At 40.6% G+C, this 14,033-nt stretch overlaps 1 protein-coding gene across 1 annotated transcript in view; it reads right to left on the minus strand.

The window, feature by feature from the left end:
- Positions 1-14,033, minus strand: part of si:ch211-132g1.7 (prostaglandin F2 receptor negative regulator) — a 60,764-nt gene that overhangs the window by 8,413 nt on the left and 38,318 nt on the right. The window lies entirely within an intron of this gene.

The following is a 14,033-nucleotide window of genomic DNA, read 5'->3' on the forward strand; positions in this document are numbered from 1 at the left end:
CCACACACACATGCACAGACACGCACGCACAATAAAAGCCCCATTCAGCCTGAGTCATCCTCTGTCGTTTAGGAGACAAATAGAGGATACAGATGAAAAAATAAAAAAGAACATTTGCGAACAACGTGGGAAAAACAAAATGACAAATGATAATGAAAAACAATTATGACAAAAAAAAAAAGAAAATTGTCAAGAATGAGAGCTGGAGAAAAGAGGAGGAAGAAAGAAGAGAATGTAATGAAGAGAAAGAGTGAGGAGAGGAGTGAACTCACCCACAGCAGAGTAATGAATCACATCTCGATTTCTCTCTCGCTCTCTCTCTCTCCCCTAATGGTTTTAATATTCTAGTGCTACATTATTAAAAACCAGTAGTAGTACCAGCAGCAGCAGTAATAACACTAGCCTTGGTTTTAGTTTAGTGTCCGGTGGTCTTTATATTGATCATTATCTGAAAACTTGGTCACTAAAGCCCAGACTCTCTCGGTGCCCATCGGCCCAGTTTTCATTAGGTTTTGCTGTAGATATTCGCGGCCTCCAGAGGATTACTTTGGTGACCTCAGACTCTTCCTTGAACAAAACTTCCCCACATATCTTTTAAAGTGCCCATATTATGAAAAAAACACTTTTTCTGGGATTTGGGGTGTTCTTTTGTGTCTCTGGTGCTTCCACACACATACAAACTTTGAAAAAAATCCATCCATGCTGTTTTGAGTGAGATACGGTTTCTGAATGTGTCCTGCCTTCAGTCTCCTAGTGAGCTGCTCAAAATCGGCCTCGGACTGTGACGTCACAGTCCGAAATGAGCTGGTTAACCACAACCGTTAGCTTCGTAGCGTTAGCCGGCTAATGCTAAGCGTTAGCCGACGCTAAGCACGCTGCATGCTCCGTCGTTCTCAATAGCAAAGCACTGCTACAACACACACAAGTTCACCATAATCTACAAAAGAACTACTTACATGTGCGCCCTCATTTAGAAGTCTCCCAGCTAATCCTGCCTTGTAACTGACCAAAGTTGGAGAAACAGGCTTTCTTTTACTGTCTCTAGAGTTAGCTAGCTGACATGCTCTACATCTGAGCTACTGCGCATGTGCGAGTGCAATCAAAGATAGTACAGAAGAAGATGAAAAGAGGTCTCACTCTGTAGCTAAAACAGAAACCAGGTGAAAAGAGGATCTGCAGCAGTGAGAGAGAGAGCTGTGCAGTACAACAATATGGTGTTTTTTGAAAATTAAACCTATTCTGGTAAAACCTTAAAATACAGTTATGAACCTGAAAATGAGCATAATATGGGCGCTTTAACGTTTTAACCCCCCCCTTGACTAGTTGGCACTTGTCAGATTTGATGTGAAATTTTTTATTTCTAGTGCATAATTTCATCAGTAGACCTACAGTGCACAGATAAGTACGTCCACTTAGTAAATAAAATATATTTCTATTTATAAGTCATTGTAACTTCTGCGTGATTTATTGTAAATCAGTCCCTCCAGAAAAACGTGATTATGCGATCGCATTTTTTCAAATACGCCGCACTTTCGCCGCATAAATGGCCGATTTCCGCGCAAAATATGCGGGGCTTGCATGATTTCATAATCCCCGCATTTTCGTTGCTAAAAAGTCCCATATATCTTCGCAGAAAGCTGAAAAATGTTGCGTTTACTTCACACATGAGCAGCCATTTTCCACTGTTTCCATGGGAACGTTATGAAGTGACGTAGTGTTTACGCGACGTGAACGTCATCGAAAAGCCGGGTGTCTTTTTTTTCCTCTTTCATCAAAGCGCAGTTTTTGCAAGTTCCCGCAATTTCATCACATAAAAGTAAATAAATATCCCGCATATTCCATCGCATTTTTTTTAAAGAAAACGTGACGCATAATCAAGGATGTTTGCCTGCAACAATCACAAAAAAACTCCGCATTTTTCTGCAAGGACTGGTAAATGCGACATTGTTAGAATTGTAGTTAAATTGTACCCGTGTATTATCGAATATTATTTTGTACTTAAGTAGATGCATATTAAGACATAATCGTGCATTAGTGTCAGTGTTTAAAACAGACTTAAAAATGTAGACAGAAATAACTCCAATGTTTACACACACACACACACACACACACACACACACACACACACACACACACACACACACACACACACACACACACACACACACACACACACACACACACACACACACACACACACACACACACAATCAACTGATGAGTGAAGTTCTGACACAGAGAGAGGGTTAATTTGTCCATTAACATCCTGGAAAAAGCCCACATGGTCCCTCACTGCTACATGAACACTGTGAAGCACTACAGGGTACCCAGTTTGTCACGTACTAATGTCTAGAACTGCAATCGATTAATCAACTGACAGATAATTAATAGGAAACTACTTTGATAGTCAACTCGAGCTGCACTGCCGAATACACTCTTCACTCTCCGTATCATTTACCGAACACACCCCATCAATTTGGTGGTCTACTGTATTTCAGATGCACAATTTCCCCCATCTCTGCTCGTCAACCCTTCTGCTGCCCTGCACCTGTATCGCGGCCTGCTCTTTCAGCCCCACCACCACCCCAGCATCCACCTGCAGGCTCCGGCCCCGGGGGGGGGGGAGCTACTTCATCATCACTCCCCAATATCTCATGTAAACCCAATCTGCGTGGAGTGATGAGGTTGGAGTCTGGCCGCAAAAACAACACATGTTCTACTGTTATAATAAACATTTCAAACTTCAGTTGTCTGACTGAAAGTCAATTTTGAAGCAAAAATGCCAAAAATTTGATGGTTCTAGCTTTTGAGAATCAGCTACTTTTTCCTTTCTCTTACATTACAGTAAATTAGCTTTTGGACTGTTGGCTGGACCAAAAACAAAAAAAGCAATCTAAAGACAAGACGCTTAGATAATGGAAATTATTGTCCCACACTTTTTCTCTAGGTAATAATAAATCATATTAAGCAAGTATAGATGTCATTTCATTGTGTCTTTATGGCAAACTGAAGGTCATGGCGATTGTGGATTATGATAAATGATGATAATGGCGCCATCCTCGCTGCTGAAGAAAGAGGTCTTCAACTCTTGATTTTCACGAACCCTTTTTAGCTTCAAACATTGACATCATCTAGGGTTAAAAAGAAGCATTTCAAGCTGTTTTCTTGGCAGACATATTGTCCACATATGAGGCTTGCCTCAACGTAAGCCTATACTCCATTGAGAGCCTCTGCCTGGTCGGGTTGAAGGCTTTTCTGACAGTAAGGACCCAACCAACAAACCGGACCCATCTGTCAGTCAGGACTCCCATCGGTACATGCTTCAGTAAAAGAAAAACAGGCCGAGTTCATGTGCAAGATGAAGGATGGGTATGATAAGACTGATGATCTCTCTCTCTCTTGCTCTCTGTCTCTCTCTCTCTCTGATGAACTCAATGTGACCGGATTTGAGGATCATGTCCTGAACTCAGATGTGAGTGATGGACGAGATGGATTACGACAGAAAAAGTTCAAAGGAAGGAACATAGGGAAAGACATACTGTTAACATATCGCTAAATCACTAAAATCTACAGGTTTTGCTTATCACACGTTGTGCATATGTGGCACTGATAACATTAAGGCCATGAAATATTAGGGCGGCAATCTTTTTATTTTTTCGATCTATGAAATGTAAAAAAAAAAAAAGAAGAAAAGTAAAATAAATATCCATCCAATTTCCCAGAGACAATATTAAGATTAAAACTTTATGACAATAGTTGCCAATAATGTTCTTGTCGATTAACTCAATTGACTGACTTATCAAGCACAATTCAAATTATTTTAATTCAACTGTTGACTTGTTCACATCCTAGCAGTGTCATGTTCCAAGATCTCAGCAATTATAATTATCATAACTGATAACATAAATGAATAACTGCAATAAACCAAAGTTATACTTAAAATCAACTCATTTTATTTTCTGCATCGTTGAAGTTGTATTTTCATTTGAATATGATGTTTTGTGTTGACAGGATGTATGAAAACTATTTTAATCCCTTATATAATGAATATGACTATATTCTTATATAATGGCATCATTTAAAAAAACTGCCTTGCTGACAGTCAAAAGATATGTGCGTTTCTCTGATAACACCAGGTTAGTGTCTGACATCGCCCCGTTAATGATCAAAGACGCATTTTGCATAATTCTGCAGGACTGACGCATGAACTCTTGGTTGCTTGTTTCAGAGACGACACCCATCTTCGAGGAACGGAGCTATAATTAGAAAGCCTCTGCTTTCTCACAGCTAGCCTCCATCCTTTTCTTTCTTTGTTCTTGACGGCAGAGAGGACGGAGAACGAGGAGAGGGAATGAGGGAGGGAGGGAGGGAAATGGGATTTGAAAATACTTAGTGACTGAGGAGCTTATTTTGTTTATCACATAGGCATAAATCAACAGCAAGAGGCCCTCAGCAATGTGGACACATCTCAAGCTTTGGAGAGCACGTAGTATCACCAGAGACACCCCTCCACCCCCTTGCCCCCTCATGGGACGTGCGAAAGGAGTATTTGATCCCCCACCAGCAGGCTGACGCACAGCCTCTTGCCCACAGCTGTTCCTCTGCTGAATGCAGACTCTGACTGCCCCCCCTCCCCTCCCCCCAATTTGGACCTTTCCATCCCCCCACATGAACTCGTGAACTCACTGACTCCCATCCAAACAGTCACTTGATAAGCTCAAGTTTACACTGCTATACTGCACGGCTACCCTGTATACACAGAGTGAACAGAAAAGTGTATTACATAAGCAGATGCAACCATTTCCACAATGTATTTGCATGTGAACAGAATACTGCACATGCACTAAAGGGTGGGGTCAAGAAGGGCCCTTGTTGCATGAATGTGGGATCACCTGGCCATAACAAGTGATCATTGGTCCACAATATGACACCGGACATCACAACCTAACAGGCCTCAGTAAACTTCAAAACTACTTGCGTTGAGACGGCGAAGACACACAAAAGACCTTGGAGAGAGATTGCTTAGCAGGCCGATTTGCCTCTGATCTTTTTTGTAGGGGAGCTCCAAAAACTGCCGGGGCTACAGTCGTGTGAGGGAAATAGGCATTACAGGCAGTGAAGCTCTCCCGTCCATGGTAAATCCCAGGTATTTGCAGTGGGGTCACAACCAGCCAATTAGTTGAAAGCAACATTGTTGTCTGCTGTGATGAATCCTGACTAATGACCGAAGGGTGCGTCACTGAACAAACTCAATCAAATCAATCAAAAATCAATGAACGTTGTTCTATAAAAACAGGAGACAAAAAAAACTAAAAAGATTCTCAAAAACATATCTCGTCTGGGCCTTTGCACTTATACAAAAATCTAATTCTGTGAGAAATTGGATTTAACAAACCATGATGGAGATCTATGGCACAGAGGAATAAGCTACATCAGGCTAACAGGTGGTGTTTTTCGTGGGATTTGTTGACAAGAGGAAAAATATAATAATATCGCGAGACTTAGACCAAGTTTGAAATGGCCATGTTCAATAACAGCAGGAAAAATCAAAGTTTTGGCAGGTGTAATGAGCCGAGCAGCCAGCTGATAAGACTGGTTGGTCCGTCAGAACTTCACAACGATGTTACGGTACAGATCCATTTAACCGTAGCGTGGTGACGCGTCGCGACGTCATACAGCCATGGTTGATGCTCCACGCCCCTGACCAGCAGCCGATTGGACGAACGCGCGACGTGGGTCTGGCTACTCGAGAATTTCAACAGAGTGTCATGGCGGCTCGTTGAGAATACAATCTCGTATTTTACAAAAATAGTTCACCGAAACGGGTTTCTGGAAACACTTTAAGCGAGCTATAGGCCGTGCAGTTGCTGAATCGATCTTCATTTCAGATCGACAAAGGTCAGTTTGAAAGATTTTCGTCTACTTCTACTGGATAGTCGTGTCGCGTTCAACGGATCCGTTTGCATAAAGCTGGGCATCGGCCAGCTTTTTGGACGCGCAGCGTTTTTTTCCCAATGCAGCGCCGCCTTCCCGGAATGCTTTGCAGGCGCGTTGAAGTCGTTTGACGTCACCCATAGGAATAGAGCGGAGCGTGGTAGCTTCAATGCTAGTAGCGCCGTTTTAGGCGGTGAAGCAGCTTCAATAAGCAGTAGGAAGGGAGATCCTGGTGACTGAGGAGGAACTACAGTGGAGCGCTAATAGAATATCTGGCTTCTGTCTGGGCTAATTAAACTAAAATGGCTGTCTGTGGAAATGAAGACAGCCTGATTGGATTTCTCTGGATTAATCCCTTGAGGATAGTCCAAAGAGACACACACACACACACACACACACACACACACACACACACACACACACACACACACACACACACACACACACACACACACACACACACACACACACACACACACACACACACACACACACACACACAATCTGTGGGTTCTCCGCTCCATAAAGCAGGACAGCACTGGTAGAGAGGAATACTAAACACTATAAAAACACTATTTAGCCTCACAGAAACAAAAAGCCACTGGCAAGCAAAGTCCCCTCATACTCGCTGCATGCTTAATAAGACCTCCGGTAAATGAATGCAAATTTTATGTGATATCTGGCATGTTCAACTTGCAGATGCCCTCTGAATATATGACATGAATACATGAGTTAAACTGATGCGGGTCTCATTAGGCCAACATCTATATTTCTAGATTTTAGCAGCTGGAATCCTAGAGTTGATGTCTTTCAAAATGAATTTTCTCATTATCAGAATGTAGCAAAGATTGCAGTAGACAGTTCAAATGTTGTTCCAGTCTTTCCCAGTGTGCCAAGAATCATTACAAGTTGGGGATGAAGAAGTGACTTTTTTTAGCATACAGTACAGGCCAAAAGTTTGGACACACCTTCTCATTCAATGTGTTTTTTTATTTTCATGACTATTTACATTGTAGATTCTCACTGAAGGCATCACAACTATGAATGAACACATATGGAATTATGTACTTAACAAAAAAGTGTGAAATAACTGAAAACATGTCTTATATTTCAGAGTCTTCAAAGTAGCCACCCTTTGCTTTTTTTGATAACTCTGCAAACCCTTGGTGTTCTCTCAATGAGCTTCATGAGGTAGTCACCTGAAATGGTTTTCACTTCACAGGTGTGCTTTGTCAGGGTTAATTAGTGGAATTTTGTCCCTTATTAATAAAAAAGCAAATTGTGGCTACTTTGAAGAATCTAAAATATAAGACATGTTTTCAGTTATTTCACACTTTTTTGTTAAGTACATAATTCCATATGTGTTCAATCATAGTTTTGATGCCTTCAGTGAGAATCTACAATGTAAATAGTCATGAAAATAAAAAGGAAACGCATTTGAATGAGAAAGTGTGTCCAAACTTTTGGTCTGTACTGTACATGAAATTAATGTTTCTACAAATCAAATACATTTTTTAAACTGTAACATTTCCTTTCCTATTTTGGTTTAAAGTCTCAGTAGCAATTCATTGACACTTCTGAACGTATTGATTAAACCCGAATTCTTTTTTTTTTTGGCTGAGCGAAAATACACAAGCACAAAACACAAAACACGATTTGCCTACAGCTAAGGTAGCCATAAGATAGCCATCCACGGATACAGTTAAGCTTTAAGCACATTAAAACATGATGTATAAATATGCCAACAATTTTTATTTTAAAAACGTATTGTATGCACCATAAAAAGTTATGTATAAAGGCTTTAGGCCACTAGTCCCTGCTCTGTCTCTCTTTAAGTTCAGGGGTCCTTGGTTTAAAAAAAACGTTGAAGACCCCTGATTTAGAGCAAACATAATACAGATTTGTTTTGGACTACTGAAAGAATAGGATTGGTTGCATAAGATAAATGAGAGCGCCCTGTGGATTTCCATATGCAATGACAGGTCATCATTCCCAGAATAAAATAGTGACTAGAGGACAAATATTTGAAGGAAAAAAAAAAATGGCATTGAAATCGTAAATTTGTAGATAGTGAAAAAAAGATATCAGGTATCAGACAGGTTAAGTAAAATAAACACTGCTATATCAATTTTTTTTTTAAACATTTGACATTTTCACACCTATAGCAATCAAAGCCTGGGGTTTCTCCTGTTGAATATCATTGACTTCCACTATAAACCGAAACAGAAGAAACCCCTGAGTGCAGTACTATTGTTGTTGAAAAACCTCCGTTAAAAATATGCAGTCTTCCCAGTCTGATCGCACTGAAATCTGCCATTTCTGAGGATTCCTTTAAAGCTGCATTTCTGTTTAACTGGAAGAGCTAATGGAGTGAAAATGATGGCGCTGCTCTGCTGTTTAGGACTATCTACAACATTTTCAATTTGTCTTTTACTGTCCTTTCTTCTCCTCTCTTCCAGTTCTGCTTTTATGCCCCTCTTCCATCTCCCACTTTATGTTTGGTTAGCCATCGTTTGCTCTCGTTTTTCACTACAGTACAGTGAGACAGTGTTTGATGTTTTCAGTCAAGACTCTTCTTTCACTTCTGCTGAACACCTGATTTTTTGCAGTCATCGAGAGGCCACTGAATACTAGATAGGATTTTTTTGACAAATGAATAAATGACTCTGAATAGCATGAAACTTTTATCTAGAGTTTTTTTTTTTTTTTTTAATCACGTCGCTGTACTTTCAGAACTGCGAAATGGTATTTTTCAAACTATGTATCCCCCCTACTGTATAACTGAAAAACAAAATTTGATTTGATCATTTTTATAACTTCCCTTAGTTAGTGAGAGAATGTTGCTCAAACATAAATGGGTCACTGTCCAAATAGCTATTTGGACAGTGACCCGGGAAGTTTGTACCAATTGTTCTGACAAAACAGACCAAATCTGCATTTCGCTGCTTTATAAAGTGGGGACACCGGTGGCTCCAATTGGAACCATTTAAAAATAAGAACATCAATATGATCAGGTGTTATTAGTTCACCAAAACCAGTTAATGGAGTCTTTCTGTCATCCTCTCCCATCCCCTCAGCACTTTATATTCTTAACTGTCCATCCTCTCTGTCCAACAGCCCTTTCCATTCTATCTTCTCCTCGTCCCTCTCTTCAGGAAACTTTGCATGCTGTTCTCGAGCCACTCTTCATCCACTTACTGCCTCCTCTATTCACACTCTTCCACTCTTGCTCGCTTTAACAATCTGTTTAGCTCCCTCTCTATTTTTCCCCCCCATTCACTCCCACCTTCTCTCCCTCTCTCTCCATCTCGCAGTCTATTCTTTCTCTACCTCGTTCTGTCTCCCCGGCCGGCTAACGGAGCGTGAGATTGGCTAATTAACGGCTGCCTGTCGGCCCTGCAAAGACAGCTGGGTAATTTGGTGGAGAGTGGAGAGAAGGGAGGAAGGAGAGACTGTGGAGGAAATGAGGAGTAGAGGAGCCACAAGAGGAGAGAAGGATGTATCATTAAACTTACCACACAGAGTTATTCTTAAATATGGTTCAGGTTGCCAGGTGTTTGGCAAATTTACAAATATCCTGTGTGCATTTTCGACATAACTGGCATTATACTCCTGATTACAATGCATGCTGTTTGCTTCATTTACATGGCAGCCATTAGTGAATGCCATACTCGAGGTGGCAATGCTTGCCTGATAAAAAGGATGCTGAGGATGCAGGAAAAACTGAACAAGGTCCATATAACAATGCCAGCCCACAGTAGACTTTCATATTTAGGCTAGTTGGGGGAAGCGAAAACAAGCTGTAAACAAGATTGAAATACTGTATTATACCTTACAAGGTTAAAGCAACTATGGCAAATGTGTTTGCAAACAGCTTCCCACCCAGCAACATCATTTTTCAGTTGGGAGTTTCAGTTGTTTCTGTCCACCTGATGAAATGAGGTCCAATATTCACTCTCCTTGTAGTTCTGTTTTGGTCAACACCAAACTCCTAAACAAAATAGCCGGTTCTTTAACTGCCTAATGCTCCACATGTGTCCAGCTAGTCACTAACTTTATCAATCTGCTGTTTAATGCTAGCGTACAGTCGGTTTCTTGTCTCCCTCTTCGTTGGGACCACCTGAGCCAGATCATGACACATGGTATTCAATAAAGCTGATAGTGACGGTTATGGGGACGGTTATTTTTGTTTTTAGCAACTCACTGCCACTTTTTTTGAAGTTAAGATTTTTTTTTAAAGATGGATGCAAATGTGGACAGCTGGGATTTCTGTGTCAGTGTGGGTCTTTAACACATCTTGCATTGACATTATACTACATCCAGAAAAGACATTCAAAACAACTTTCATTCTGGCTGCCTTTAAGAAGTCTTTTGGGTGACGTGTATAAAATGTCCAGAAAAAAAACAAACACATACTGGCTGTCATTAAATGTCCAACAATGAAGTCTTTAACACATCTTTAATTGACGTCTTTACAAATTCCAGAAAAGACGGAGAAAACCTTCATTCTGGTTCCACAGAGGACGTCTTCTGGGTGTCCATAAATCATGTTCTAGGCGACTTTTTGCTCCATTTCATATTATTGTGATCTCTGCTTGAAAGTTTTGTTTGCATGGATATTTGATAAGTTCCTTAAAAACACCACTTTTAACACAGAATCTAAATTAAAATCATCTTGATAGACAATAAGCAGGCCTTGTCTCCCTACGCTAAATGTGTCTCTGTGAGCGAACAAGTGAAGTACAAAGCTTGATTTTCTCCCAGGAGGATCAGGAGTGGTATGCTGTTATTTAAACAAAAGAATTTCAAAGCAGAAACAAACGGCAATATGTTAAAAAGACCCAAACTGTCACAGTTTCAGTGCTTCAAGAAGAAGGGAATACATCTATATAATATAACTATATCTGGGATCTGATGGTGACGTCTTTTCACTACCACTGATTTCAAGTTACTACCATGACTGCAACACCATGCCAGTCATTCCAGTGGTAATGGTTGCTGTGTGTCCGCATGCAGCAGCACGCTGAGATAACACATCATAGCAAAAACAACACCGGGTCCAACAGACAGCGGCTCGAACGCACCACGCTGAAAGCACAGCTGAAACAGTATAAGATGGTAAAAACGGATCAGGAAATGAACACAAACTTTAACTGTGATGACTGCAACAAGAGAGACCGCAGTGATCACACACTGGGGAAGAAAAGAACATCCAGTCCTCACTAAATGAGATTACATTTTTCATTTTTATTCAATTCTGATGTCAATATCGTCACTGGTGGGAAATCTCCAGGACAGGAAGTGATGAAAGGCTACGATTGAAGCCTGAAAGTGAATTGAAAGCCACTGATCATGTCTGAAGCTCTCTCGGGCACACACCCCACATCGGATTACCTACCAGCTGCTGCATGGGGGTACCAATGTGTGAAACTGCTAAGTGCAACTTAAACATAAACTAGATTAAAAGTCTAAAGCCCAACATGAACTCTCTAGAAGCTAGAATGTCCATTATAACCAACAATACGCAGGTGTTGGATGGATAAACTGATGATTTAACTGCTCTTAGTCTACGGCCATGCTGTTGTAGCAGCTCTGTGAGGTTGTACAGAGACAGACAGAAAGACCAACCCACTCTATCCCGAGGCCTCGCTGCTAGTGGGGCAAATCCTGGCAATACTGTACTTAGTAACACAATGAGAAACTTAGTGTGGCTCTAAAAAGAGATAAATGATCATTTAAGGCATTCTTATAGACTTCCCCGCAGCATTGCAAAGGTTCCATTTAGTCTCTCTAATCTGTAATCTCTACAAAACGGGTTCATGTAAAAAAAAAAAAAAACACAATGGATGCAAATGTGGACAGTTGGGACACACACACACACACACACACACACACACACACACACACACACACACACACACACACACACACACACACACACACACACACACACACACACACACACGTATTTACCTAAGTCAACAACTTCAAAAATAAAAGGCAGCAGAGTAAATATGATCACTAAATGAGTGAGCAGTAAGAAATAATGAGGAATATTTTGTGTGAGTGTGTTTCACCATGACTATCATAATAACAAGCTCCAACAGGAGAGCTGTTTCCAGCCATCACTAAGGAATGTCACACAACACAAACACACAAACAAAAACACACACACACACACACACACACACAAAAAACACACACACACACACACACACACACACACACACACACACACACACACACACACACACACACACACACACACACGCGCGGGTGTGACAGCATAATGACGTTCAGATTGTAGGTCAATACAGTTATTCCAGTTGAGTAATTTTAGCTGTGACATATACAGTGTTCAAACATGTATTGATATATGTGTGTGTGTATTGCTTTACAAATAATTGGTTGATCAGTTATCCGCTCACCTGTGTAGCCCATTGTTCTGACACAATAGGACAAGAAGGGTACTTCAGGATATGACTAGAAAAGGTTGAGCAACAACAAGTATGTGTGTGTTTAGTACATGTGAGTAAGAACACCTGAGGTAGTGGAGGTTTGGCCGTTGTCCAAACAGAGCCAACGTAAGCGCCACTCCTTTGTTGATACATGTCACTCGATACCAGTTTGGTAATGGGTCCATTACCTAACCTTTTACCTGTGTGTCATTCACACTCGTGACACTGCCGGTTACTTTCTCAGTTATCTTTAAAAGATCAAAACCAACTATGAATTGATTCCACTAAAAAGTAGCCAAAGCTCGATATATCTCATTCCTCTGTGCCACAGAGCTCCATTATTGAAAATAATGACTATTAATCTGCATCTGAAAACAAAAGTCCTCAACAAACACACTTCTTTGTCAGGCTACAGTATGTTCCTGAACAGCAGTTAGTCAGTTAGTTTCAGTTTACCTTGAAACCTGATCACACACGTCTCTCACACACACCATGACACATCATAAGTCACAGTGACTGCAGAGGAAACAGTCTAATGAAGAGGCTAAAATAATAGAACCACTATACAAAGGGTCATTTCACCCTAAACACCCAAAAATCACCTCTAGCAGTGTCAAAGGATGCATTTAGGGTCAATATTCTGCATAGGTTTTAATATATCTGTCTCACTAAGTTGCCACACAATAACAAGTTAAATTTGAAAAATGTCTTTCAGAACACAATGTCCCTGTTACTCTGGATAACCCACAGGCCTCACAGGGGACACTTTACAGAGACTTCTTCAAAAGTAGTCCCAACGAAAACAGAGTAACCAGGACACCGTTCGTTTTTAAATTAGTTGTTTACTCGTTTCGACCGGGAGAGACAGAGACTCAATTTTGTAGCAATAATTGGTGACTGACTACAGTATTAATATTAGGAGGATAGGTAATGGCTAATGTATGAACATGAAGTTTGAGGTCGTTGGCCTCCAGACAGCTGTGCACTAAAGCAGAAAGAAATACGAATAGAACTAAGTAAATTGCTAGGGGTAAGAATGACCAGAGGCCCCACAATACGATGCTATCACTATACTTATGTCACAGTATGATATTATTGCGATTTTAAACATATTGTGATATCCTGCGATATATTGCAATTTATTACCTTTTCTTTCACGATGTCATTTCCCTATGTCCTCAAAGGGAAACTTTATCAGTTTTATCTAAAAAGATACATTTCTCAGTCCAATCATCTCACTTTAATTTTTTTGCTGCAAAATGGGATTGTAAAGCAGACAAACTGACCAACACATATATAATAAAAGATTGATACTTTTCACTGAGTATTGCCACAGAAAATATTGCAAATACTATGCTAATACAATTTCTAAAAACATTGTGTCCACTGCCAGTAATAATAATACAGTATATGAATGCACGCTACATCAGTCCTTTCCTCCTTCCTTCCCATAGCCAACACGTCCCTGCGTAACTTCCATCAGCTGTGATGCCGAGGGGGAGTTTCTTCCCATGGTGCAGCTGTCTGTGAGAGCACGCTCCACAACCACCAACCCACCGCTCCCTGCAGCGCTCCACTGCTGCGAGTAAACATTTATGTTTATGTATGGCGATGCATTACATGCACACATACATTCCTGTG

This window comes from Perca fluviatilis, chromosome 24, assembly GCF_010015445.1.
Source record: "Perca fluviatilis chromosome 24, GENO_Pfluv_1.0, whole genome shotgun sequence".
Classification (NCBI taxonomy): Eukaryota; Metazoa; Chordata; class Actinopteri; order Perciformes; family Percidae; genus Perca; species Perca fluviatilis.